This window comes from Pongo pygmaeus, chromosome 3 (genome assembly GCF_028885625.2).
Source record: "Pongo pygmaeus isolate AG05252 chromosome 3, NHGRI_mPonPyg2-v2.0_pri, whole genome shotgun sequence".
NCBI classification, from domain to species: domain Eukaryota; kingdom Metazoa; phylum Chordata; class Mammalia; order Primates; family Hominidae; genus Pongo; species Pongo pygmaeus.
In genome coordinates this window covers 48,211,154-48,238,123 of record NC_072376.2, presented here as the reverse complement: position 1 = coordinate 48,238,123, position 26,970 = coordinate 48,211,154, and the positions used below count along the sequence as shown (strand labels likewise).

General features: G+C 40.1%; 1 protein-coding gene across 3 annotated transcripts in view; it reads left to right on the top strand.

Moving 5' to 3' along the window:
- FRYL (FRY like transcription coactivator) overlaps window positions 1–26,970 on the top strand; it is a 276,010-nt gene that overhangs the window by 24,615 nt on the left and 224,425 nt on the right. The gene's annotated exons all lie outside the window — the stretch shown is intronic.

Below are 26,970 nucleotides of genomic sequence, written 5' to 3'. Positions count from 1 at the left end.
GTCAGCTGAATAATGTTGGCTGGATGACCATACAATTAGGTAGAAATGTGATTGGTTGAGGCATACTTCAAAAGTTAATGAGTAATGAATTGGTGACAACTGGAGAGAAATTTCTAGTGGCATGTGGAAATTCACTGTCTATTTTTTGTAATGATGTGAACTGAAAATGTTGAGGCTATGTGTATCAAATTTCTGGATGAAATGAATTTTCTAGAGTTACCTTAATGGAAATAGTATTTCTGAGTGAAATAGTGGGCCATGGCTAATGGGATAACTTAATGTGGAGCTGGACGTGAAGTTTCATACATGGGTTAAAAAACCAACTGCACAGTTACAAGGGTGAGGGAGATGTGACTGAATATAAACAACTTCAACATTTTAATTAATAAACTCAATTTGGATATAAAATGTGACTACCAGATGGCTTCACAGAATCATAGTCTAGACTAATAGAAGGAGGAGGTTGAGAAGAGGGAGAGTGCTAGTCTTACATTATTCTGCAGAGTATATGGTTCTATACACAATGCTACACCCAGGGTATTGTGTTCAGTTCCAGTTGTCACAATTGAAAATGATTCAGGGCCGGGTGCAGTGGCTCACACCTGTAATTCCAGCACTTTTGGAGGCCAAGGCGGGTGGATCACCTGAGGTCAGGAGTTTGAGACCAGCCTGGCCAACATGGTGAAACCCCATCTCTACTAAAAATACAAAAATTAGCTGGGGATGGTGGCATGTGCCTGTAATCCCAGCTACTTGGGAGGCTGAGGCACAAGAATTGCTTGAACCTGGGAGGCGGAGGTTTCAGTGAGCCAGGATCATGCTACTGCACTCCAGCCTACTAATATATAACATTAGTAGTTAAACAGCATTGAAACTTAATGGAGAGCAAGAAGTTTATATGAATATTCTATTCGACTTTATGAGTGTCCTATTGTGTATATGAATATTCTATTCGACTTTATGAGTGTCCTATTGTGCTAAAAGGCAGGAAGAAGGGAATAGAAGAAGGTGGGGGCTGCTGCTTCTGGATCTTCCCCTTTTGTAAACATACTTTTGAAAAACTTTAAAACTTACAGAAAAGTTGTGACAATAGTAATGTGAACTCTTGTCTAGCTTTCACCTATATTCATCAGTTATAAATATTTTATCATGTTGCTTTTTTCTTTATCTTTGCCTATATAACTAGATGTATATCTAGAGTTTTTATCTTGGTGAATCTTTTGAGAGACTTACAGATATCATGACTCTTTACCTTAAATACTTTGGCACATATCACCAGAGAAAAAGGACTTTATCAATGGGATCATTCATGGAACGATGATTAAATTCAGGAAATGTAACATTCATTGTTAATTGTTGAAGCAAATGCCAAGGCAGAATTACAATGGCACAAAAGTAAAAGGAGGAAGCAGGGTTGGACAGATGAGGCTATCAGATTGTGATTATACTTTGTCTGCCAGCTCCAGGGGCCAGCTCCAGGGGCAGATCCAGAGTCAAGATGGTTCATTACAGGAGTTTCTCATTGGGCAGAAATTGGTCTATACCACTACCTTTCTTAGTTATAAGACAGCTGGAGGCTGTCCAGAGAATGTGCAAGTCTTTTGAAAACTAATGCCAACATAAATAAAGCTAACAGCCAGAGCTCTCAGTTTACCCATCCTGCTCACACCTGCCAGTGAGTCTTTTGGATGTGAGTGGTGCACCTCCACGTCCACTACGATATAATACTATTGTCCAGTATATAGTCCATATTCACATTCACTATTTGGCCAAGAACGTTCTTTATGGCAAATCCCCCACACCCCCCATCAGATCTCTCATCTTATCATTGAGGAAAGTCTTTCAAGGGGCTTCCCAGATGACTTTCCTGTATGTTTCGTTGGTTTAAACCAATCCCTGCAAAGCTGAATGGGATTTTCAGGATTACATCAGACCTGTGGGATTCATCCCATGGGTCTGGGGGAGGGGCTGCCTTTCCTAATCAGGTGCTTAGGAAATCAGGTGACCAAAAAAAAAAATTGAATCTCTTTAGCAAGGCATAAGGGAGGAAGGCTGTGGATATACAACCAGCAACATTCTGCTGCAGTTTTCTGTTGTATGTCTTTTATTTTTAATTGAAATATGCATTCCTGTCATTAAGCCAGCTTCTTAATTATTCTTTCTTTTGAACATAATCCATTCCTTTTTTCCTTTCATGGAACTCACTAGTTTTCTGTTTTAATGGGATGAATTATTGTCTATTCCTGCTACACAGCTGCCATTCTGGGACTTCTTTTTCATTTTACTCTTGGATTATTTCCACTGTTTCTTTTGTATCTCGTCAGACTTTGTTGGTTTCCATCCTTGTTTCGCTAAAGGACTCCCCGAAATGATGTCCTGGACATGCCTTTATTCTGCCTTCTCACTTATTTAATCGTTTGGGATATATAAGTTTAAGCCAAATTATTTTACTTTGGAAATTTTTCAGACAGTGCTCTCTGTCTTCTACAGTTGAGAGTTTCTGATTTTAGTCAGATTTTTAATCCATATTTTATTCCTCTCAAATTATTTTAAATCTTCATCATTGTGAAAGTTCATAGAAATTGTCTAGATTTTTTTTTCATGGAATAGAGGGGAGGTCATTTCCTCTCATTCATTTTTAAGCTGATTCCGTATCTTATTTTGTACCTGTACTTTATTACTGATCTTCTTTTATTTAGGATGATTTTAGTATCTGTGTGGATTGTCCATCTAATACCCTTGGCCTTTCTAACAGATATTGCGCCTATTAGTAATTCTTCTCTTTCTTTTGCTAATTTTGTCTAGGCATTTAGTGCTTGTATGTTTCACGTGCTCCTCAGCCCCAAGGGGCAATTATAAGTGTTGCTCAGCCTGAAGTCAGTTCCATTCCCCTTGCCAATGATTGGTTCAGGTATAGTGATACACAAGGGAAGTCTGCTGGGAGTCTGGTTTCCTTGAATTTATAAGGTATACTCCTTTTGGATATAGTAATGTAAGCTCATGATAATTGGAGCTGCTGTAGCCATCTTGGGTCACGGGGGGAAAGTGAAATGAAGAATGACTCTCAACTCAAGATTAACTTGTCAAATTGAACTCTTGATCCCCAGCTACCTCTCCATAATTTTTCGTTTCATCTTTCTAGTTGCTTGGGCCAAAAATCTTGCAATCATCCATAACTTTTCTCTCTCTCACATCCCACATTCAGTTCGTTAGAAGATCCTATAGCCTTCTCCTTTTAATTATATTTATGGTCTTACTACTTTTATTATTTGCACTGCTAGCATCCTCTTCCAGGCTGCTACCATTGCTTGCCTGGGTTACTGCAATAGAACAGTGCCTACCCAGAGACTTATTTTTCTTTTCTTTTCTTTCTTTTTTTATTTTTATTTTTTTTGAGATGGGATCTGACTTTGTCACCCAGGCTGAAGTGCAGTGGTGTAATCCCAACTCACTGCAGCCTCAACCTCCCAGGCTCAAGCAATGCTCCTGCCTTAGCCTCCCAAGTAGCTGGGACTACAGGTACATGCCACCATGCCTGGCAGATTTTTGTATTTTTTGTAGAAATGGGGTTTCCCCATGTTGCCCAGGCTGATCTCGAGCTCATGGACTCAAGCGATTTGTTCGCCTCGGCCTCCCAGAGTGCTAGTATTACACGTGTGAGCCACTAAGCCCAGCCTCTTCCTTTTTTTCTTTTTCTTTCTTAATTTCTTTTCTTTTACTTTTTTTTTTTTTTTTAATAGATGGAGTCTTGTTCTATCAACCAGGCTGAAGTGCAGTGGTATGATCACAGCTTACTGTAGCCTTGAACTATTGGGATGAAGTGATTCTCCTGCCTCAGCCTCCTGAGTAGCTGGGATTATAGGTTCATACTACCATGCCTGGCTAATTTTAAAATTTTTTTATAAACACAGGGCATCACTATTTTGCCTGGGCTGCTCTTGAACTTCTGGCCTCAAGTGGTCCTCCTGATTTGACCTCCCAAGGTACTGGGGTTACAGGTACAAACCACGGTGCCTGGCCCAGGGAGGTTTCTTAGGGCTCAACTAGACAGACCTATGGATTGCCACAGACCACATTTGACGTCAGATTCACTTGGGAGGATATGGGACAGGAAACACGGCTTACCATCAGGGAAGCTCCAGGTCTTCTCTTTGGTGGGGGTACTTGTAGCAGTCCACAAAGAGAACAGCCAGAACATTCTCTATGCCACTGCCTGCTTCTGGGTGAAGCCCAGGTGTGAGTAATGAGGCTCACATGAGTGGGTATATCACTAACATGGCTTAGGAGCCCCATCCTCCGCAAGTCATTATTTTGCTTGACAACCATGAGCTTCCAGGATCCCGACAAGGCACATGGCAAATTACAGGAGTACTCACACTAAGAGAGGCCCTAAGCTATGGCCAGCACCAGGTATTTATAGTTCCTCCGAGTCCTTTCGCAGTTTACCAGTGGGTCATTTTTACCATAAGCAGTGTTGCCTAGTAACATAGCTGACATTCTGCCTGTATGGTTTCCACGGGAACAGAGGTAATAGCTGGGTTAAACTGAATCCAAGCCCAATTTCTCATGCTGAAAGACAAGAGTTTTGCTAACACTTAAGTCACAAATAGCCTCTTAGCCAGAGGTCTCCCTGCTTTTGTGCTTTTCTGCCCTTTGCTTAGTTTCAGTAGCCGGAGTGATTCTTTCAAATGTATGGTGGATCACATTACCTGCTCTCTGCCCTGCAGTGGTTCCCTCCTTACCTTGGAGTGCGGTTGTCTACAGGCCTTACGTGAGCTGGCCCCTCTCGGCCTTTCTGACCTTTTGCCCTGCCGTTTCCTTGCTCATCTGTTATGATGTTGCTTATTGCCTTGCTGTTGCTGTAATATGCTAGATATGTTTCCACTTCAGGCCTTCCATGACTCTTCCTGTGGCTAGAATGTTCTTACTCCTGAAGTCCACCTGGATGACTCTCTTGCTTCCAATCTGTGTTGAAATGTCAAGTTTTTTGACAACTTGTATTCTGACTACTTAAAAATTGCAACCCCTACGCCATCTCCCACACTTGCCACTGCATGATTCTTATCTACTTTTTCTTCTGATAGCTTCACAATCTACTTACTATAATATCTTGTTTATTGTCTCCTGCTGTTAGCAATTGGGCTTCATGAGGGCAGGATTTTGCATCTGTTTTGTTCATTGATACATCTTAACTGCCTAGGACAGTGCCTGACACATAGTTGATGCTTGGTTTTTTTTTTTTTTTCTTTTTATGTGGCTTAAACAAGATAAGTATCTACTTCCCATCTGTAGCTGGGGAGAGGTGGAGGGATAACTGATGTAGTTAACATGTGTCTTCCGTGTCTGGGCAGTTGTTGTGTTCAGTCAGGAGGAAGGAGGAAAAAGGAGGAAAGAGATCCCGGCCAGGAGGGCACATGTGCTCCTTCCCAGATGCCAACCTGCACTTTTTATCTTTGCTTGGCCAAAACATTGTCATATTGCCATAACCAATTATAAGGAAAGCTGGGAAATATAGTGTTCAGGTGGCTAGCTATATCTATAGCTAAAACTTTGGAGTTCTATTTTTACAGGAGTGGGGAATGGATGTCAGAGTCCAATTTGATGCATATATATAATTTTTATTTAAGTATTTTTTTCTTTTGAAACGGAGTCTCGCTCTGTTGCCCAGGCTGGAGTACAGTGATGTGGTCTCGGCTCACTGCAACCTCTGCCTCCCAGGTTCAAATGATCCCCCTGCCTCAGCCTCCCAAGTAGCTGGGACTACAGGCACACATCATCACACCCAACTAATTTTTCTATTTTTGGTGGAGACAGGGTTTCCCCATGTTGGCCAGGCTGGTCTCAAGCTCCTGACCTTAAGTGATCTGCCCTCTTCAGCCTCCCAAAGTGCTGGGATTATAGGCGTGAGCCACCACACCTGGCCTGATGCTTAGTATTTTTAAATAAGTAAGCCCATCCTCACAGAGGGCGTGCAACATTCTTAATCTTCATGAAACCCTCTTAAAATAGCACTTTTATTATCCCTTTTTTATAAGCATGGAATTTATGAGTAAATTTTCATGGGAAGACTGGTTTAAGTTGAGATTGTGGCCATTTCTTTGATACAGCAATACATATGTTATTTTTTATTTCCCAACAATTTCACCCTTTTGTTTTAATGGCAACGAAGGCTGAAAACATGATTTGTAAAGATATGTGGGAACAACTGGAATTGGAGCCAGATGAGGTAGAACCCTACCTTGTCAAAAAAACTATCTTGTCAAAAAAACTATCAGGATTCTTCACAACTTTTATGAATTGAATTCATCCTGTTTTATTTTATTTTTCCTCAAGTTAATGAGATGATCTTTGGTAAAGTCCATATTGCTGATGTATCAAGAAATAGATTATGAATTCATATACTGATTGTTTTTAATCTGAATAAAATATAAATTTGAATAAAATAATTGTAAAAGTAATATTCTATCATGCCTGCTTTCTTCACACCTGGCATCCTGTTTACACCAGTACCAGTTTTTGTTTTAGGTGAGAAAAATATTTCCAGACAATCCTCACTCTTGAGATTTTTTCCATTTCTTGGAAAATAACCTTTGATAATTTTTTCCCCTTATCACTCACTTTAAAATTATCTCCAACAAGTACTGTCTTGTTTATTAAGTCCTCAACATATGAATTACAAATGCAAGAATGTTGTTACTTCTCTTCCTGGAATCTTTTTTTTGGGGGGGATGGGGAAATATATTTGTTTGAGGGAACCTCCCTCTCTCATTAACTAATCTCCTCTCCCCAATCTCCCAGCCCATTGTAGGATCAGGGAAGGGTTTTGCTCTTTTTCCAGGAATTGGCCTGTCCTCAGTATCAATATTGCTTTGTGAAAAACTACCCTAAAACAGTCGTTTTTAAAAGACACAATCATTTATTTATTTTTTTAATGTAAAAAAATTTTATCATTTTGAATATATTTTAAAAGATTGTGTAATGCAAAGATAACAATATCTGTTGTTGATAATGTATTTGTAATACATATTACATATATAAAAGAAAAATGTTTAATAATAGTACAAAGGACAAGACTGATGAAATAGATTTCTACTGAATTAAGATTTGTATACTACACATGAGGTAGTATAATAGTATTTTTTTTTATTTTTTTATTTATTTTTTTTCTTTTTATTATTATTATTATTATTATTATTGTTATTATTATACTTTAGGCTCTATGGTACATGTGCGCAACGTGCAGGTAAGTTACATATGTATACATGTGCCATGCTGGTGCACTGCACCCACCAACTCGTCATCTAGCATTAGGTATATCTCCCAATGCTATCCCTCCCCCCTCCCCCCCACCCCACAACAGTCCCCGAAGTGTGATGTTCCCCTTCCTGTGTCCATGTGTTCTCATTGTTCAATTCCCACCTATGAGTGAGAATATGCGGTGTTTGGTTTTTTGTTCTTGCGATAGTTTACTGAGAATGATGATTTCCAATTTCATCCATGTCCCTACAAAGGACATGAACTCATCATTTTTTATGGCTGCATAGTATTCCATGGTGTATATGTGCCACATTTTCTTAATCCAGTCTATCGTTGTTGGACATTTGGGTTGGTTCCAAGTCTTTGCTATTGTGAATAATGCTGCAATAAACATACGTGTGCATGTGTCTTTATAGCAGCATGATTTATAGTCCTTTGGGTATATACCCAGTAATGGGATGGCTGGGTCAAATGGAATTTCTAGTTCTAGATCCCTGAGGAATCGCCACACTGACTTCCACAAGGGTTGAACTAGTTTACAGTCCCACCAACAGTGTCAAAGTGTTCCTATTTCTCCACATCCTCTCCAGCACCTGTTGTTTCCTGACTTTTTAATGATTGCCATTCTAACTGGTGTGAGATGCCATTCACAATTGCTTCAAAGAGAATAAAATACCTAGGAATCCAACTTACAAGGGATGTGAAGGACCTCTTCAAGGAGAACTACAAACCACTGCTCAAGGAAATAAAAGAGGATACAAACAAATGGAAGAACATTCCATGCTCATGGGTAGGAAGAATCAATATCATGAAAATGGCCATCCTTCCCAAGGTAATTTACAGATTCAATGCCATCCCCATCAAGTTACCAATGACTTTCTTCACAGAATTGGAAAAAACTACTTTAAAGTTCATATGGAACCAAAAAAGAGCCCGCATCGCCAAGTCAATCCTAAGCCAAAAGAACAAAGCTGGAGGCATCACACTACCTGACTTCAAACTATACTACAAGGCTACAGTAACCAAAACAGCATGGTACTGGTACCAAAACAGAGATATAGATCAATGGAACAGAACAGAGCCGTCAGAAATAATGTCACATATCTACAACTATCTGATCTTTGACAAACCTGAGAAAAACAAGAAATGGGGAAAGGATTCCCTATTTAATAAATGGTGCTGGGAAAACTGGCTAGCCATATGTAGAAAGCTGAAACTGGATCCCTTCCTTACACCTTATACAAAAATCAATTCAAGATGGATTAAAGACTTAAATGTTAGACCTAAAACCATAAAAACCCTAGAAGAAAACCTGGGCATTACCATTCAGGACATAGGCATGGGCAAGGACTTCATGTCTAAAACACCAAAAGCAATGGCAACAAAAGCCAAAATTGACAAATGGGATCTAATTAAACTCAAGAGCTTCTGCACAGCAAAGGAAACTACCATCAGAGTGAACAGGCAACCTACAAAATGGGAGAAAATTTTCGCAACCTACTCATCTGACAAAGGGCTAATATCCAGAATCTACAATGAACTCCAACAAATTTACAAGAAAAAAAACAAACAACCCCATCAAAAAGTGGGCGAAGGACATGAACAGACACTTCTCAAAAGAAGACATTTATGCAGCCAAAAAACACATGGAAAAATGCTCACCATCACTGGCCATCAGAGAAATGCAAAACAATCATTTATTTTGCTCACAGATGTGAGAGTTGCCTAGGTCCCGCCAGGCATTTCTCATGTGGGTTGTCTTGCAAAGCTACGGTCAGACCATGGCTTGGGCTGGGGTCTTCATTCACATGTCTAGCACCTGGCCTGGGAAGAGTCAAACAGCTGGGACTTTTCTAAGTGTCTCTTGATGTGGTCTCTCTACATGGTGTGTGGCCTCAGAGTAGCTAGAATCCCAGCAGTCATAGGTACGTGCATAGCAGTAGCTGTGTGGCGTTTTCTGACCTGCCTTAGAAGCTGGCACCACTTCTGCCACGTTCTGTTTGTGGAGGCAGTCACAGACTGCTCAGGGTCAGGGGACATGGATCCAACTTGTGGTAGAAAGAGTGTCGAAGAATTTGCACACCTGTTTTTTTGTGTTTTGTTTTCTTTTTGTTTTTTTGTTTTTTTGTTTTTTTGAGACGGAGTCTTGCTCTGTCGCCCAGGCTGGAGTGCAGTGGTGCGATCTCGGCTCACTGCAAGCTCCGCCTCCCGGGTTCACACCATTCTTCTGCCTCAGCCTCCTGAGTAGCTGGGACTACAGGCACCCGCCACCATGCCCGGCTAATTTTTTGTATTTTTAGTTAGCCAGGATGGTCTCGATCTCCTGACCTCGTGATCCGCCTGCCTCAGCCTCCCAAAGTGCTGGGATTACAGACGTGAGCCACCGTGCCTGGCTGCAGACCTATTTTAAAACCACTGCATGACTCTTCAACTGCTACCTGTCAATAGACCAGTTAGTAGTAGAGAAATCCAGATCCTTAGAGAAGAGGGCTGTGCCGACTCCTAACCACAGTGACCCATCCTGTGGGAAATGCAAACGTACGTGCCTTTGCTGTTCACGTACGGAGGTGCTTGATTGATTTGAAACATTCCTCAGTGATTTTTAATGAACTTATATCTTACCAGTAGTTCCAAATTTTCTTTTTGACATTGTACTTAATTCAGGACTCATGGAAATCAATTAACCACAATGTATATATCTTTTTATCTACTCTAAGATACTGAGTACCTACATTGCACTAGACATCTTTAAATCAATCATCTTCTAAATGTCTCAGTCTATTTTCCTTCCTTTTCAATTTCATACTCACTGTCCTATGGCAGGCCTTTATAATTTTTCACCTAGATAATTATTGTCCTCTCTTAAGTCTTTCTTCCTTTAGTATCTGCCACTGTATATATATTTCTTTTTTTATTATTATTATTTAAGTTCTAGGGTACATGTGCACAACGTGCAGGTTTGTTATGTATGTATACATGTGCCATGTTGGTGTGCTGCACCCATTAACTCGTCATTTACATTAGGTATATCTCCTAATGCTATCCTTCCCCACTCCCCCCACCCCACGATAGGTCCCGGTGTGTGATGTTCCCCACCCTGTGTCCAAGTGTTCTCATTGTTCAGTTCCCACCTGTGAGTGAGAACATGCGGTGTTTGGTTTTTTGTCCTTGCGATAGTTTGCTGAGAATGATGGTTTCCAGTTTCATCCATGTCCCTACAAAGGACATGAACTCATCCTTTTTTATGGCTGCATAGTATTCCATGGTGTATATATACCACATTTTCTTAATCCAGTCTATTGTTGGACATTTAGGTTGGTTCCAAGTCTTTCCTATTGTGAATAGTGCCGCAGTAAACATATGTATGCATGTGTCTTTATAGCAGCATGATTTATAATCCTTTGGGTATATGCCCAGTAATGGGATTACTGGGTCAAATAGTATTTCTAGTTCTAGATCCTTGAGGAGTCACCACACTGTCTTCCACAATGGTTGAACTAGTTTACAGTCCCACCAACAGCCACTGTATATATGTTTCTAAAACTCAATTCTGATGATTTTGCTCTGCTGATTAAAAGCCCTCTTGGACTATCTATCCAAATTCCAGCCTAGCTTTTTGACCTTATTTCTTGCCAATCCCTACAAATGCACAATTTGTTCTAGCTATACTGAATTTCTCAATGTGATCATAATTTACTGGGACATCTATTATCCTTTGCCGCCTTCTTTGTACACAGAAGCACTATTCATATCGTATTCTTTTTTTAAAAATCTGTTTTTCATATTGAGTGCCTATCACTTAAGTTCACACTATATTATGGGTGGGAGATATTGAGGATTTCATAATAAACATATTTTAATCTTTGCAAATAGCGCAAATATGGTAAATACAATAGAAACTTTTTGTTGTTTGAAATGATTCCTGTGATTTGACTAAGTATGGGAAGGATTTTTAAAAGTTAAAGTTATCCCAAATGAAAGATTTTAGTTCTGTAGTTTGGTTTCACATGTCACTGTTAACTGAGACATTTCTCCTTAATGCAGTTTATAGTTGATCTCTCAGATGTCACAGGTTTTATTTAACTGCTTTGCTGCCTTTGATTTAAGAAAAAGAAAAAAAATCAGGCATATGCAACTATTTGTTGGTTTTCTCTGATTCCATTCTCTAGCATTTCTTTGGGGTTCCCTGTGTAACTCAATGACTTTAAAAGAGTAAATATTAATTTATGAAGTAGTTGACATTTTTTTCCTTGTCATTTATAATGCCTCTTAGTTTCACAGGCTGACTGGCTTTCTTTCTTTCTTTTCTTCCTCTCTCCTTCCCCTCCTTCCTTTCAACAATATATAATAGCTTTATTAAGCTGTAATTCATATACCATAAAATTCACCTTTGCAAAGTATACAATCCAGTGGATTTTAGTATTTTTACAGAGTTGTGTAACTATCACCAATGTCTAATTTTAGACCATTTATATCACCCCCAAAAAGAAATTTCTTACCCATTAGCAATCACCCCCCTCCCCTACTAATTCATATTATTTCTATATATTTGGTCACAGGCTTTCTTAACATTCTTAGTAAATACATTTACTGACCTATTAATTACAGAAATTCATCTAGATGCTCACATAGGTTGTGATAGGGTTCTCCAGAGAAACAGAACCAAATATGTGTGTGTGTGTGCAGTGCACACACATCTATACATGTATATGGGGGTGGTGGGAAGACAGAGGGAAAGGGAGAGTTGTTAAATTGTTAAATTTTTAAAAATTGGCCCAGGTGATAGTGGAGGCTTGACAAGTCAAAAATCTGCGGGGTAGGCTGGAGACCCAGGGAAGAGTTGCAATTCAGTCTGCTAGCAGAATTCCCCCTTCTGAAAAGGTCAGTCTTTCTCTATCAGGGCCTTCAACTGATTGGATGAAACCCACCCTTTTGGAGGGTAATCTGCTTTACTCAGAGTCTACTGATTTAAGTGTTAATCTCATGTAAAAAATATCTGGACAGAAACATCTAGAATAATGTTTGACCAAACATGTGGGTACCATGGACTAGCCAGGTTGACACATAAAATTAATCACACAAGTATTCACTGAGATGTTTAAAGGTAGAAAAGTAGAAAGAGCATTGAATTAGGGAACAGGAGAATTACTTTCTGGTCTTGGTATTACCAGTGAGAGCTTTATCCATGGGCAAACAATTTCTGGGCTGTAAGTTTCCCTATCTGTTAAACAAGAGGTTCAACTTGATCAGATTTCCTTTCTTGAGTTATTATATGGAAGCTTAATATTTAAACAAAAAAGCTTGAAAAAACAAGCTAAGTCATCTCTAAGCCCCTTTGAACTTATTAAACACTTGTAATTGTTATAGTTCTGATTCTGGATTTGTGATTTTTAGGTGTGACGTGGTTTTCTAGGAAAAGTAACACCTAGATAAGAATTTAGTTGAAAGGCTTGTAAATTCAGTGTTCTTTCTACTTTTCTGCCTTTGATTACATAATAGATTAGCATTGCCCTAATTCAATTCTCTTTCTACTTTTCTACCTTTAAACATCTCAGATTGTCTGAGTGTGGTGGCTCACACCTGTAATCACAGCACTTTGGGAGGCTGAGACAGGTGGATCACTTGAGGTCAGGAGTTCGAGACCAGCCTGATCGACATGATGAAACTCTGTCTCTAGTTAAAAAAAAAAAAAAAATTATCCAGGCGTGGTGGCGCACACCTGTAATCCCAGCTACTTGGGAGGTTGAGGCAGGAGAATCACTTGACCCCAGGAGGTGGAGGTTGCAGTCAGCCAAGACTGCACCATTGCACTCCAGCCAAACTCTGTCTCAAAACAAAAACAAAAACAATAAAAAATCTCAGATTACCCTCCAAAAGGGTGGGACAAGTAAAATCACTCTTGGCAAATTGAAATTTCTGTAAAAAATTGGTATTGTGTGTGGTTTTAATGATTGGAGTTTTGTGGGGGCTAGTGGTGGTACCTGAGAGCACTTTATTTTGTTCAGGCATGAATAATGCCTGAATTGGATTGTGCTAGTGCATGACTAATACTAAGAATGAATAGCAGTCCTGAGTTGGTCTGTTACAGTAGGGAATAACTGACAATATCAATCTATTTTAAATACCATAAAGATGATATTCAGAGCTGTGAGGCTGGGTAAGTTGGAGTATAGATAGAAAAGAGGTCCAGAGACTGAGTCCTGTGGCATCCAACATGATGAAGTTAGGAGAGTAAGAACTAGCAATGAAGATTGAGAAGGACTGGCCAGTGGAGGAAAACTTACGCAATGTGATGTCCTGGAAGCCAAATGAGGGAACAGTTTCAAGGTCAACAGCATTTTATGTGCTGATTGGTTAAGTAAAATGAAGACTCTAAAGTGTGTTAAGTAAAACTTCATGCTACTAAAAATTAACATCAGACTTTAAAAGGTACACAACGTATAAAGTAAAAAAATTCTTTCTCATTAAAAAAAGACAACTTTTCAGAGTAGTTTCAGGTTCACAGCAAAATTGAGAGGAGGGTACAGAGACTTCCTATTTCCTCCCTGCTCCCACACATGCATAGCCTCCATTGTCAACATCCCCCTCCAGGGGGGTACATTTGCTACAATTGATGAAGCTATATTGATACATCATTGTTACCCAGAGTCCACAGTTTGCATTAGGGCTCACTCTTTGGTGTTGTACACTCCATGGGTGTGGACAAACTTCTAATGACATGTATCCACTATTATAGTATAAAAAGTAGCTTCATTGCCTTAAAAATTCCCTGTGCTCCACCTGTTTATCCCTCATCCCCCCTGCAACTACTGATGTTTTAATTCTCTCTATAGTTTTACCATTTCCAGAATGTCATAGAGTCGAAATCAGCCAGTCAGTTTTCTGGCTGGCTTCTTTCACTTAGTAATATGCACTTAAGTTTCCTCCATGTCTTTATTATTATTATTATTATTATTATTATTATTATTATTATTATTATTTTGAGAGAGGGTCTTGCTCTGTCGCCTGGGATGGAGTATAGTGGCGCCATTTCGGTTCACTGCAACCTCCACCTCCTAGGCTCAGGTGATCCTCCTGCTTCCAGGTGGCTGGGACTACAGGCATGTCCAACCACGCCTGGCTAATTTTTCTTTCTTTTTTTTTTTTTTTTTGAGACAGACTCTCTCTGCTGCCCAGGCTGGAGTGCAGTGGTGCAATCTCTGCTGACTGCAACTTCCACCTCCCGGGTTGAAGCAGTTCTTCTGCCTCAGCCTCCTGAGTAGCTGGGACTACAGGCATGTACCACCAAGCCTGGCTAATTTTTTGTATTTTTAGTAGAGATGGGGTTTCACTGTATTAGTTAGGATGGTCTCAATCTCCTGACTTCCTGATCCGCCTGCCTCGGCCTCCCAAAGTGCTGAGATTACAGTCATGAGCCACCGTGCCTGGTCATTTTTCTATTTTTTTAATAAAGATGAGTCTTTGCCATGTTGCACAGGCTGGTCTCAAACTCCTGGGCTCAAGTAATCTACCTGCTTCAGCCTCCTGAAGTGCTGGGATCACAGGCGTGAGCCACCACACCCGGCCTCCATGGCTTTTTATAGCTTGGTGGCATACTTGCTTTTAGTGTTAAATAATATTCCATGGTCTGGATGTACCACAGCTTGCTTTTTTTCTTTTCATCAAATCTATTCACCGACGGAACAATGTCTTGTTTGCTTCCAAATTTTGGCAGTTATGAATAATGCTGCTATAAACATCCATATGTAGGCTTTTGTGTGGAAATATGTTTTCATCTCCTTTGAGTAAATAACAACGAGTAAGTGCTGGATGTGTTTGATAAGAATGTTTGGTTTTGTAAAAAACCACCAAACTGTCTTCCAAAGTGGCTGTTTCATTTTGCATTCCCACCAGTTTTTCTTGCCTCACATCCTCACCAGCATTTGGTTTGTCATTGCTCTGGATTTTATCCATTCTACTAAGTGTGTAGTGGTATTTCATTGTGGTTTTAATTTGCATTTCCCTGATAGTGTATGATATGGAGCATCTCTTTGCATGTGTGTTTGCCATCTGTATATCTTTGGTGATGTGTCTGGCCCTTTAAAAAAATCAGGTTGTGACCAAGCATGGTGGCTCACCCCTCTAATCCCAGCACTTTGGGAGGCTGAGACAGGCACATCACCTGAGGTCAGGAGTTCGAGACCAGCCTGGCTAACATGGTGAAACCCTGTCTCTACTGAAAATACAAAAATTAGCCAGGCATGGTGGTGCGCACCTGTAGTCCCAACTACTCAGGAGGCTGAGGCAGGAGAATCACTTTAACCTGGGAGGTGGAAGTTGCAGTAAGCAGAGATCCGCGTCACTGTATTCCAGCCTGGGTGACAGAGCGAGACTCCGTCTCAAAAAAAAAAAAAAAACAAAAAAAACAAAACATGTTGTTTTCTTATAGTTGAATTTTAAGAGTTCTTTATGTATTTTGGATGCTACTTTATCAGATGTAGATTTTGCAAATATTTTCTCCCAGTCTGTGACTTTTCTTTTCAGTCTCTTGACAGTGCCTTTCACAGAGCAGAAAATTTTAATTTTAATGAAGTCCAGCTATCTTAGTCTGTTTTTTATTGCTTCTAACAAATTACCTGAAACTAGGTAATTTATAAAGAAAAGGAATTTGTTTCTCAGTTGTAGAATAAAAAGGAATTTGTTTCTCAGTTGTAGAGGCTGAGAAGTCCAAGGTTGAGGGACCGCATCTTATGAGGGCCTTCTTGCTAGTGAGAATTCTCTGAAGAGTCCCAAGGTGGTGCAGGGTGTCACGTGGCTGCGTGTTCTAGCTCAGGTCTCTTACTTACAAAACCACCAGTTCTGTTCCCATGATAACCCATTAATCCATTAACTCATGAATACATTATCTATTAATCCAAGAATTTTGGTGACAGCCCTTATGACCCAGTCACCTCTTAAAGGCCCTGTGTCTCAGTACTGCCACATCGAGGATTAAGTTTCAACATGAGTTTTGGAGGAGACAGACATTCAAACTGTGATACCAGCTTATCAGTTTCCTGCCTTTGGTGTCATATCTGAAAAGTCATTGCCAAATTCAAGGTCAGCTAGAGTTGCTCCTATGTTTTCTTCTAGGAGTTTTCAAGTTTTGTATTTTAGATTTGGGTCTGTGATTCATTTTGAGTTTTTTTTTTGTGGTGAGTTTAAGGTCTGTTTAGATTTATTTATTTATTTTTTTGCATGTGAATGTCCAGTTGTTTCAGCACAATTTGTTCAAAAGGCTATCTTTTCTCCCTTGTATTGCCTTTGCTCCATTATCAAAGATTAGTTGATTTATTTATTTATTTATTTTTTGAGACGGAGTCTTGCTCTGTCACCCAGGCTGGAGTGTAGTGGCACAATCTTGGCTCACTGCAGCCTCCTCCTCCCAGGTTCAAGCAATTCTTCTTTCTCAGCCTCCCGAGTAGCTGAGATTACAGGCACGTGCCACCATGCCCTGCTGATTTTTGTATTTTTAGTTGAGACGGGGTTTTGCCATGTTGGCCAGGCTGGTCTTCAACGCCTGACCTCAAGTGATCCACCTGCCTGGGCCTCCCAATGTGCTGGGATTACAGTCGTGAGCCACCGTGCCCAGCCAGTTGATACGTTTATGTGAATCCATTTCTGGGCTCTCTGTTCTGTTTCATTGATCTGTTTATCTGTTCTTTCACCCTTGTCTTGATGAGTGTTGCTTTATAGTAAGTGTTGGGTTGGGCGGTGTTAGTCCTCCAACCTTGTTCTTTTCTTCCATATTGTGTTGGCTATTCTAAGTCTTTTGTCTTTCCACATAAACTTTGGAATCAGTTTGTCAATACTCACAGAATAACTTCCTGAAATTTTCATTGAGATTGCATTGACCCTATAGATCAAGTTGGGAATAACTGACATTGTTACAATATTGAGTCTTCCTGTCTGGGGGCGGTGGCTCACACCTGTAATCTCATTGCTTTGGGAGGCAGAGGCAATAGGATTTCTTGAGGCCAGGAGTTAAAAGAATAGCCTGGGCAGCATAGCGAGACCCTGTCTCTACCAAAAAAAAAAAAAAAAAAGTTAGCCATGTATGGTGGCATATTCCTGTAGTCCCAGCTACTGGGGAGACTAAGGCTGGAGGATCACTTGAGCTCAGGAGCTTGAGGTTACAGTGAGTAATGATTGCACCATGCACTCTAGCCTGGGTGACAGAGTGAGACCCCATCTCTTTGAAACAACAACAACAAAAGCTTGAGTCTTCCTATCCATGAACATAGAATATGTATTTATTTAGTTATTTGATTGCTTTAATCAGAGTTTTGTAGTTTTCCTCATAAAGGTCTTACACAAATTGTTAGGTTTATACCTAAGTATTTCATATTTTGTGGTACTAATGTAAATTGTGTTATGTCAAATTCTGTGTGTTCATTGTTAGTTTATAGGAAAGTAGTTGGCTTTTGTATGTTAACATTGTATCCTGCAAGCTTGTTATAATTGTTTATTGGTTCCAGTAATTTTTTTGTTAATTCTTTTGGCTTTTCTACATAAATGATCCTGTCATCTGTGAACAAACACAGTTTTATTTCTTCCTTTTCAATCTATATACTTTTTATTTCCTTTCCTTATTTTATTGCATTAGCTAGGATGTCTAGTATGATATTGAAAAGGAGTAGTGAGGGGACACCATTGTCTTGTTCCTTATGTAAGTGGGAAAGCTTCTAGTTTCTCACCATTAAGAATGATGTTAGCAGTAGGTTTTTTGTAGATATTATTTGTCAAGTTGAGGAAATTTCTCTCTAAATTTACTGAGAGTCTTTATCATGAATGAGTGTTGTATTTTGTCAGATGCTTATTCTGCATCTGTTATTAGCCTGTTCATGTGATGAATTACATTAATTGATTTTAAATGTTGAGCCAGCTTTGCCTATCTGGGATAAATACCTTGGTTGTAGTGTATAGTTCTTCTATTACATCGTTAGGTTTAGTATACTCATATTTTGTTGAAGGTAATTGCATCTGTGTTCATGATCGATATTAGTGTGTAGTTTTCTTGTAATGTCTTTCCCTGGTTTTGGTATTAGGGTGATACTAGCCTCATAGAATGAGTTTGGGAGTATTTCCTCTGCTTCTATCTTCTGAAAGAAATTGTAGAGAATTGGTATAATGTCTTTTTAAAAGTTTGGTAGAATTCACCATGAATGTGTCTGGGCCTGGTGCTTTCTCTTTTGCAAGGTTATTATTAATTCAATTTCTTTAATAATGTAGGCCAATTAAGATTGCCTATTTCTTCTTGTGTGAATTTTGGTAGATTGGCTTTCAAGGAATTGGCTCATTTAATCTCAGTTATCAAATTCGTGGGCAAAGCATTGTTCATAGTATTCCTTTATTATTCTTTTAATGTTTATGGAATCTGTAGTGTTGGTTGTCCCCTCTCTCTCTCTCTTTTTTTTTTTTTTTTTTTTCTGTGATAGAGTCTCGCTCTGTGGCCCAGGCTGGAGTGCAGTGGCATGATCTTCGGCTTACTGCAATCTCCGCCTCCAGGGTTCAAACGATTCTTGTGCCTCAGCCTCCTGAGTAGTGTGCCTGGCTAATTTTTGTATTTTTAGTAGAGGTGGGGTTTCGCCATGTTGGCCAGGCTGATCTGAAACTCCTGACCTCAGATGATCCACCTGCCTCAGCCTCCCAAAGTGCTGGGATTACAGGCGTGAGCCACCACACCCGGCCTTTTCTCATTACTTTAAATATTTCATTCCACTTCCTTCTTACTTACTTTCTTTTTTTTTTTAATTATTTTTATACTTTAAATTCTGGGTTACATGTGCAGAACATGCAGTTTTGTTTCATAGGTACGCACGTTCCATGGTGGTTTGCTGCACACATCAACCCATCACCTACATTAGGTATTTCTTCTAATGTTATCTCTCCCCTAGCCCCCCACCCCCCACAGGTTCCAGTGTACGATGTTCCCCTCCCTGTGTCCATGTGTTCTCATTGTTCAACTCCTACTTATGAGTGAGAACATGCAATGTTTGGTTTTCTGTTCTTGTGATAGTTTGCTGAGAATGATGGTTTCCAGCTTCATCCATGTCCCTGCAAAGGACATGAACTCATCCTTTTTTATGGCTGCATAGTATTCCATGGTGTATATGTGCCACATTTTCTTTATGCAGTCTATCATTGATGGACATTTGGGTTGGTTCCAAGTCTTTGCTATTGTGAATAGTGCTGCAGTAAACATATGTGTGCATGTGTCTTTATAGTAGAATGATTTATAATCCTTTGGGTACATGCCCAGTAATGGGATTGTTGGGTCAAATGGTATTTCTAGTTCTAGATCCTTGAGGAATCGCCACCCTGTCTTCCACAATGGTTGAACTAATTTATACTTCCACCAACAGTGTAAAAGCGTTCCTTTTTTTCCACAGCCTCTCCAGCATCTATTGTGTCCTGGCTTTTTAATGATCGCCATTCTAACTAGCGTGAGATGGTATCTCATTGTGGTTTTGATTTGCATTTCTCTAGTGACCAGTGATGATGAGCATTTTTTCAAATGTCTGTTGGCTGCATAAAGTGTCATCTTTTGAGAAGTGTCTGTTCATATCCTTTGCCCATTTTTTGATGGGGTTGTTTGCTTTATTCTTGTAAATTTGTTTAAGTTCTTTGTAGATTCTGGATATTAGGCCTTTGTCAAATGAATAGATTGCAAAAATTTTCTCCCATTATGTAGGTTGCCTCACTCTGATGATGGTTTCTTTTGCTTTGCAGAAGCTCTTTAGTTTGATTAGATCCCATTTGTCAATTTTGGCTTCTGTTGCCATTGCTTTTGGAGTTTTGGACATTTTGCCCATGCCTATGTCCTAAATGGTATTGCCCAGGTTTTCTTTTAGGATTTTTATGGTCCTAGGTCTTATGTTTAAGTCTTTGATCCATCTTGAGTTGATTCTTGTACAAAGTGTAAGGAAGGGGCCCAGTTTCAGTTTTCTGCATATGGCTAGCCAGTTTTCCCAACACCCTTTATTAAATAAGGAATCTTTTCCCCATTGCTTGTGTGTGTCAGGTTTGTCAAAGATCAGATGGTGGTAGATGTGTGGTGTTATTTCTGAGGCCTCTGTTCTGTTCCATTGGTCTATATATCTGTTTTGGTACCAATACCATGCTGTTTTGGTTACTGTAGCCTTGTAGTGTAGTTTGAAGTCAGGTAGCCTGATGCCTCCAGCTTTGTTCTTGTCCAGGATTGTCTTGGCTATGCAGGCTCTTTTTGGTTCCATATGAAGTTTAAAGCAGTTTTTTCCAATTCTGTGAAGAAAGTCTGTGGTAGCTTGATGGGGATAGCATTGAATCTATAAATTACTTTGGGCAGTAAGGACATTTTCATGATATTGATTCTTCCTATCCATGAGCATCGAATGTTTTTCCATTTGTTTGTGTCCACTCTTATTTCCCATTATTATTGTGTGGGAGTCTTCAGTCTCTTGATAGGTCTCTAAGAACTTGCTTTTTGAATCTGGGTGCTGATGTATTGGGTGCATATATATTTACGATACTTAACTCTTCTTGTTGAATTGATCTCTTTACCATTACTTTGTTTCTTTTGATCTTTGTTTGTTTAAAGTCTGTTTTATCAGAGACCAGGACTGCAACCCCTGCTATTTTTTTTTTTTTTTTTTTTTTTTTTGCTTTCCATTTGCTTGGTAGATCTTCCTCCATCCCTTTATTTTGAGCCTGTGTGTGTCTTTGCACATGATGTGGGTCTCCTGAATACGGCACACTGATGGGTCTTGTCTCTTTTCCAATTTGCCAGTCTTTGTCTTTTAATTGGGGCATTTAGCCCATTTACATCTAAAGTTAATATTGTTATGTGTGAATTTGATCCTGTCATTATGATGTTAGCTGGTTATTTGGCCTGTTAATTGATGGAGTTTCTTCATAGCATTGACGGTCTTTCCAATTTGGCATGTTTTTGCAGTGGCTGGTATTTAGTGTTTAGTGATTCCTTCAGGAGCTGTTGTAAGGCAGGCTTGGTGGTGACAAAATCTCTCAGTATTTGCTTCTCTGTAAAGGATTTTATTTCTCCTTCACTTATGAAGCTTAGTTTGGCTGGATATGAAATTCTGGGTTAAAAATTCTTTTCTTTAAGGTTGTTGATTGGCCCCCACTCTCTTCTGGCTTGTAGGGTTTCCTCAGAGAGATCCACTGTTATTCTGATGGGCTTCCCTTTGTGGGTAACCCAGCCTTTCTCTCTGGCTGCCCTTAACATTTTTTCCTTCATTTCAACCTTGGTGAATCTGACAATTATGTGTCTTGGGGTTGATCTTTTCGAGGAGTATCTTTGTGGTGTTCTCTGTATTTTCTGAATTTGATTGCCCTGCCTTGCTAGGTTGGGAAAGTTCTCCTGGATAATATCCTGAAGAGTGTTTTCTAACTTGGTTTCCTTCTACCCATCACTTTCAGATACACCAATCAAACGCAGATTTGGTCTTTTCGCATAGTCCCATATTTTCTTGGAGGTTTTGTTCGTTTCTTTCCACTCTTTTTTTCTCTAATTTTGTCTTCTCACTTTATTTCATTAATTTGATCTTCAGTCACTGATATGCTTTCTTCCACTTGATTGACTCAGCTATTGAAGCTTGTGTATGCTTCATGAAGTTCTTGTACTGTGGTTTTCAGCTCCATCAGGTCGTTTAAGCTCATCTCTACATTGGTTATTCTAATTAGCCATTCATCTAACCTTTTTTCAAAGTTTGTAGCTTCCTTGCGATGGGTTAGAACATGCTCAGAGAAGTTTGTTATTACTGACCTTCTGAAGCCTACCTCTGTCAATTGGTCAAACTCATTCTCTGTCCAGTTTTGTTCCCTTGGTGGCGAGGAGTTGTGTTCCTTTGGATAAGAAGAGGCATTCTGGTTTTTGGACTTTTCAGCCTTTCTGCTGTGGCTTCTCTCCATCTTTGTGGTTTTATCTACCTTTGGTCTTTGATGTTGGTGACCTACGGATGGGGTTTTGGTGTGTATATCTTTTTTGTTGATGTTGATGCTCTTCCTTTCTGTTTATTAGTTTTCCTTCTAATAGGCCCCTCAGCTGCAGGTCTGTTGGAGTTTGCTGGAGGTCCGCTCCAGACCCTGTTTGCCTGGGTTTCACCAGCGGAGGCTGCAGAACAGCAAATATTGCTGCCTGATCCTTCCTCTAGAAGCTTCGTCCCAGAGAGGCACCTGCCTGTATGAGGTGTCTGTTGGTCCCTACTGAGAGGTGTCTTCCAGTCAGGCTACACGGGGGTCAGGGACCCATTTGAGGAGGCAGTCTGTCCATTATCAGAGCTTGAACACCATGCTGGGAGAACAGCTGCTGTCTTCAGAGCTGTCAGACAGGGACGTTTAAGTCTGGAGAAGCTGTCTGCTGCCTTTTATTCAGATATGGCCTGTCCCCAGATGTGGAATCTAGAGAGGCAGTAGGCCTTGCTGAGCTGTGGTGGGCTCCACCCAGTTTGAGCTTCCTTGCCACTTTGTTTACACTGTGAGCATAGAACCACCTCAAGTGTCAGCAGTGGCAGATGCCCCTCCCCTCACCAAACTCCCACATCCCAGGTCGGTCTCAGACTGCTGCGCTAGCAGCAAGCAAGGCTCCGTGGGCATGGGACCTGCTGAGCCAGGCATGGGAGGGGATCTCCTGGTCTGCCAGTTGCGAAGACTGTGGGAAAAGCACAGTATTTAGGCAAGAGTGTACTGCGCCTCCAGGTACAGTCACTCACGGCTTCCCTTGGCTAGGAAAGGGAAATCCCCTGACCACTTGCACTTCCCAGGTGAGGCGATGACCTGCCCTGCCTCGGCTTGCCCTCCATGGGCTGCACCCACTGTCCAACCAGTCCCAATGAGATGTACCAGGTACCTCAGTTGGAAATGCAGAAATCACCCGTCTTCTGCGTTGATCTCGCTGGGAGCTGCAGACCAGAGCTGTTCCTATTTGTCCATCTTGGAAGCAACCCCCTCTTCTTACTTTCATGGTTTCTGGGGAGAAATTCTAGGGACGTAAATCTTATCTTTGTTCTTCTATAGGTGTGGTGTTTTTATCTTCTGGCTTCTTTCAGGATTTTGTCTTTATCTTAGATTTTCTGTAGTTGCATGTGATTTGGCATGTCTAAGTGTAGGTTTTTTGTTTGCTTTTTTTGTTTTTTCAGCATCTCTCCTGCTTGGTGTTCTCTTAGCTTCCTGGGTATCTGGTTTGATATCTGACATTAATTTGGGGGAAATTCTCAGTCATTATTTTAAGTATTTCTTCTGTTCCTCTCCTTTCCTTCTGGTACTCCCATTTCACACGTTACGCTCTTTGTAATTGTCCCACAGTTCTTGAGTTTTGTGTTTTGTCCTCTGTTTTTTTTTTCCCCACTCTTTACTCTTTGCTTTCCAGTTTTTGAGGTTATTATTGAGATATCTTCAATCTCAGATATATATTTTTTTGCTATGTCATCTGCTTTATTGATTAGAGCTCTTAGCATATTAACCAGAGTTGTTTTCAGTTCCTGATCTGATAGTTCCAATGTCTTGCCATATCTGAGTCTTGTTCCGATGCTTGCTCTGTCTTTTCAAACTATGTTATTTGCCTTTTAGTATGCCTTGTAATTTTTTCTTTGTAGCTGGACATGATGTACTGTGTAAAAGGAACTGTTTAATATAGGGTTTTATAATGTGGTGGTAAGGTGTGGAGGAAGGGGAAGTCTTCTATAGTCCTCTGATTAGATCTCAATCTTTTAGTGAGGCTGTGCCTCTGGATTATCAACTTCACAAGTGCTTCTCAGTACGCTTACTCCCTTAGGTGGGACAGTATAGTTAGAGTAGGCTAGAGTTGGGTATTTCCTGTCTCCCACATGGAAGGCTAGAACTGCCTAGAGTTAGGTATTTCTTTTCCTCCACATGGAAGGCTAAGGCTGACTGGGATTAGGTATTAACCTACCCCCAAGTTAGTTAGGGGTAGTTAGCAAGTTAGTCTCTGGCTAAATAGTTTCTCCTGAGGGCAAGCCTTGTTAAAAACAGAATGTTGTGGTGTATTTCAAAATGGTTGTTTTTCCTCTCTGTTGGAAGTAGGGGGAGATTTTTCTGATATTCACTGCGAGAATTTACGTCAAGCTCCTGGAGGTAAAAGTCAGACAAAGTGCGATAGGCCCCTTCTGACTGGGTTCCCTAGAGTTTTTGACTCTCAGACTTTTCTTACACTGATTTGTCCATTACAGGTCAGGTTTTTCTTGTCAACAATTTGTCAGTTACAGGTCAGGTTTTTCTTCCCTTGCACTGGTTCCCTCAACCTTTCTGCTCATGGGTTTCTACTACGGTAAGTTGTGATTCTCTGTATCCTTCTGTATGTCCCTCCAATTTTGGGAGCAGTAGTTTGCCTTATGACGTCATTTCTTTTAAGGAGCTAAGATTAGTTGTTGGTTTTTTTTTTTTTCAATTTGTTCAGCTTTTTACTTATTTTGGAGTGATGACTTCCAAGCTTCTTTCAGGTCAGATCAGAAACCAGAAGTCTCTTCTTCCCATTTTTTTTTAAGTTGCTATACAGTATTCTTTTCTGGAGGCAAGCAGTATTATAAGTTTTAGTGCATCCTTGCAGAGGTAGCCTGCTATTTAAAAATCTTTAAAAATTGAGATGAGATTACTGATTCCAAAAGCGCATTCCATTAAAAAAAAAACCTTTATTTCTGTAGTTATCATCTGTTTCTCACTATTGATGTCATAGTTGTATGTTTTTCTGTCCATCTCTTAAACTACCTGCCCCTGTCAGATTTTCTTGTTTGCTGAATTTTGATAATTTTATTGGAATTTTCAAATAACTAATATACTAGTCAAGGTAGGTTAGCTTATGCTGCAATAAGAAAATAATCCTGCAATTATCAGTCGCTTAAAACACAAAGATTATTATTTCTCACTCATATCAAGTTTGTACCTTTCAGGGAAAGTTGTCTTTCCTGTAAAGGCACTATGAGTCATCAGTTACTGAGACAGCAGAAGAGAGAGGGTCAGAGTCCAACAATTAAATGCATCTGTGGAAGTTTTTTGTTTGTTTGTTTGTTTGGGAGATGGAGTCTCGCTCTGTCGCCCAGACTGGACTGCTGTGGCATGATCTTGGCTCACTGCAACCTCCGCCTCCTGGGTTCAAGCAATTCTCATGCCTCAGCCTCACTAGTAGCTGGGATTACAGGCATACGCCGCCACCATGCCTGGCTAATTTTTGTGTTTTTAGTAGAGACAGGGTTTCATCATGTTGGCCAGGCTGGTCTCAAATTCCTGACCTCAGGTGATCCACCCACCTCGGCCTCCCAAAGTACTGGGATTACAGGCTTGAGCCACTGTACCCAGCCGCATCTGTGGAAGTTTATAGGTCACTTCTCACATTTCATTGACCAACAGAAGTCACATGACTGTGTCTAACTTCAACAGGGAAAAGGAAAGTAAAATTCTTCATTATGCCCAGAAGGAGAAGGGAAAATGGATAATGTTGTTAATGGCCTCTGTATCTTTATTTTTCTGATTACTTGCTTCGTGTTTTCTTGAAAGTGTCTTATCATCTCTAACCCTGATTGCAGGTGCTGGTTTGGTAAGCCTGACCACCTCACCACCTACCCCTACAAAAAGAACTTATATCTTAGAAAAGCAAGTAGTTTTGCCTTTCACATCTTTGTTAAGAATTTCAAGGTCATTATCTCTGAAATTCTGAGAATTTCACCAGTCCTCTGTATTTGCCAATTCGTGTCATAAGATTGGTGATTTTTTTCCTCTGTAGTAGTTTCCCCTTATCCTCAGTAGATGTGTTCCAAGACCCCAGTGGAAGCCTGAAACCTCAGATAGTGCCAAATCCTACATATACTACGTTTTTTCCCATACATACATACCTCTGATAAAGTTTAATTCCTAAATTAGGCACAGTAAGAGATTAACAACAATAATTAATAAGATAGAACAATTATAACAATATGCCAGCATCACTACTCTTGTGCTTTTGGACCACTGTTAAGTAAAATAAAGGTTACTTGAACACAAGCACTGTGATACTGCGACAGTGGATCTGATAACTGAGACTGCTCCTAAGTGACTAGAGGGTGGGTAGCGTAGACAGTGTGGATGTGGACACACTGGACAAAGGGATAATTCATGTCCCGGGTGGGCAGGATGGAGCAGGACAGCGTGACATTTCATCACGCTACTGAGAATGATGTGCTATTTAAAACTTATGAATTGTTTATTTCTGAAATTTTCCATTTAATATTTTCAGACTGAGGTTAACTGAAACCTTGAAAAATGAAACCTGGGTAAGGGGGTACGGTTGTCCACTTTATTTAGTGTCGATAAATAGCACAGGCTGCATCAGAGCTTGACACGAGATTGTATTCTCTCTTTCTCTCAGAGGATAGACGGAGTCTGTTGAAGATTGCAGTTGGTATTTAGTGCAGAGAATTTGATGGAGGGGAGCAATTAAGTGTGGGCCATTTTCTTCTAGGCCTCACCTTAGTGGAGTAGACTGGCAGGCAGGCTCTTGGAGTGGAGCACAGCAGATATGGCTGATGTAAGGGCAGATTGATTCTCTTTTGTCTCATGTCAAAATACCTTTGTGAAAATTCAGAAGTTTCAGGTGAAGGGTGAGACCCCTGTCTAATTTCTGATGATGCTTGAATTTTCTCTTTTATACTGATTTAATCATCTTGAAGGATAATGGAACAGGGAGCTAAGTCAAATGTGTATTCTTAG